This window comes from Hippocampus comes, unplaced genomic scaffold (genome assembly GCF_001891065.2).
Source record: "Hippocampus comes isolate QL1 unplaced genomic scaffold, H_comes_QL1_v1.1 scaffold166, whole genome shotgun sequence".
In the NCBI taxonomy this organism is placed as follows: Eukaryota; Metazoa; Chordata; class Actinopteri; order Syngnathiformes; family Syngnathidae; genus Hippocampus; species Hippocampus comes.
The window spans coordinates 43,955-46,333 of NW_017805452.1; positions in this window are offsets into that span (position 1 = coordinate 43,955).

A 2,379-nucleotide genomic window follows, 5' to 3' on the forward strand; every position below is an offset into this window, starting at 1 on the left:
CCAATGGCGGTGCGCCGACAGGTACAGTATCCAATGGCAGCGCGAGGATGATAGCAAGGGGCGGGAGAAGGCCGGAAAGTAAATTTAATTGACGGAAAGAAGAGACCAATGGAAGTGTGGGAAAACACAGAACAGCTGTTGAGAAACCGAGGATGCGCTGACCAATCGGGTGCCTCGGTGGGCGTGAATTTGCGGAAGTGCAGTATACAGTATATATCGCTGTCTTTTTGTCATGATTTTTGCCCTTTTTTAAAATCTCGTCTTTTTTGCTTTGAAATAGACAAGAATAAAACAAATTATTAGTCGGGTTTTTTCCTAGATAGCTAAAACGTCACTTCAAACAAGAAAGATACTTAGACGAAGAAAACATAACTGTCTGATTTCCTCGAATCCCAAATACAAATCCACAGCTTGATTGAGCACAAAGAACACGACTCCCACATTGCCACACTTTCTCTTTCGCCATCTCTGTCGACCAATGGGAGACGTTCAAAACACCACAGCTTCCGCGAGTTCTGCCCTCCGGCCCAATCGGCACAGGCGCTGGCCAACCAAACTCACCACACGATTGGCTAAGGGCGCCGAAGTGCGCGGGCCAATGGGCTAACACGGCGGTGAGGTCATAAAACGCTTGTTGCCATCAGACCAACGAAAAAAAAGGCCGTACTTTGCAGTGCTCCAAAAGCGGGATTACGGCTCAAGACACCGAGCCGCTGGAATCATTGCACGTAGTTCTTTTGAACTCCTGCCTCACAAACTGTACACAAACCCACTGGTCTATTTGCGTTTAAAGGCGCGCCGCTAATGCTAACAAACGGCGATGTGAAGTTAGCTGACCGTAGCACTGCAGTGCTGACTGGCACGCGCACGCAGCGGGGTTCAAACTCCACTCGGGTGTGAACGCAAACGGGTCGCGTGCACTAACACGAAGCAGCGGGCGTAACTGTGCACAGGTCAAGTGGATATATGTTTGTGAATGTCCACCAAGGAAACCATTATCTAATTATTCGATTGTAGTTGGTGTTTCTTTGAATCAATTGTGATCAGCAGCCGCTGCAGCAATGCAATTTGTCCACCAGATGGTGCCATTGGATTAAAACAACGTGGAGTGAACGGGTTAGAATCACAACAGCAACTGAGAAGTGGACTGCTGCAGGAAATGTTTCGTGAAAGGAACAAACAAAATTCCTTAAAAATACTGGACTGGACTAAAATAGGCTTGCTGTTTTTTTGTGGTGTTTTTCTCTGTGAGTGTGAAATTTTTCATTGCCTGTTAAAGTTTTTTTGCATGTGACAGATTTTTCTAGCTTGTTTTCTGGTGGTTGTGAGTAGATTTTGTGGTGTTTTTTTTTTTGGAGGGGGGAACAATTTTTTTCAGGTGTTCATGAGATGTTTTTTTGTGAGTTTTGGCGGGTAATGTTTTATGTGAGAGACTATTGTGCAAGTTGTTTTTTTGTTGTGTGAGGTTTTTTTCATACTACATGAGACGTTTTTTGTCAACAGGGTTTTAATGATAAACATTTATTCTGGGTTTTTTTTTTTTGGAGGGGGGAACAATTTTTTTCAGGTGTTCATGAGATGTTTTTTTGTGAGTTTTGGCGGGTAATGTTTTATGTGAGAGACTATTGTGCAAGTTGTTTTTTTGTTGTGTGAGGTTTTTTTCATACTACATGAGACGTTTTTTGTCAACAGGGTTTTAATGATAAACATTTATTCTGGGTTTTTTTTTTTGGTGACTGTGAGTTTTTCTTGGTGTGTGTGTGAAGACTTTTGAGATTGAGAGATATTTATCTCTTGCGTGTGAGCGGTGAATGTTATTTTTGCGTTCCAGCAGAGGCCCCTAACAAAGTGCGGTAATTAGCCGTGTTGTGATCTGCTTTCTGTCTTGGTGCCAAACAGGACCCCCACCTCCCTCCGGGTACGAACTCTGACCTCATCGCTCAGCCAGACAACAGTACCTCTCCACTGGAGGCCAAACTGGCCATCAATCACATTGCATCAGACGCTTCAAAGCCTAATGGCTACAAACCAAAACGTTTGAAAAAAGAAAATCACTGTCTGCAATCCTTAGTGTATTCATTTGCTGAAAAGAAACAGCAGCTTTAATTGCATTTGTAGCATTTCACCACCAAATTATTGAAGTATAATAACACAAATATCCCTCATGCCTACCTTAACTATTAGGTCAAATGCAGTGTGAGACTGGTTAGCACATCCGCCTCACAGAGTAGCAGTGCAGGGATCGATTCCGGCTCTGGCCTACCTGTGTGGAGTTTGGATGTTCTCCCTGTGCCTGCGTGGGTTTTCTCTCGTTCCTCCGATTTCATCCTACATTCCAAAAACATGCATGGTAGGTTGATTGAGTACTCGAAATTGTCT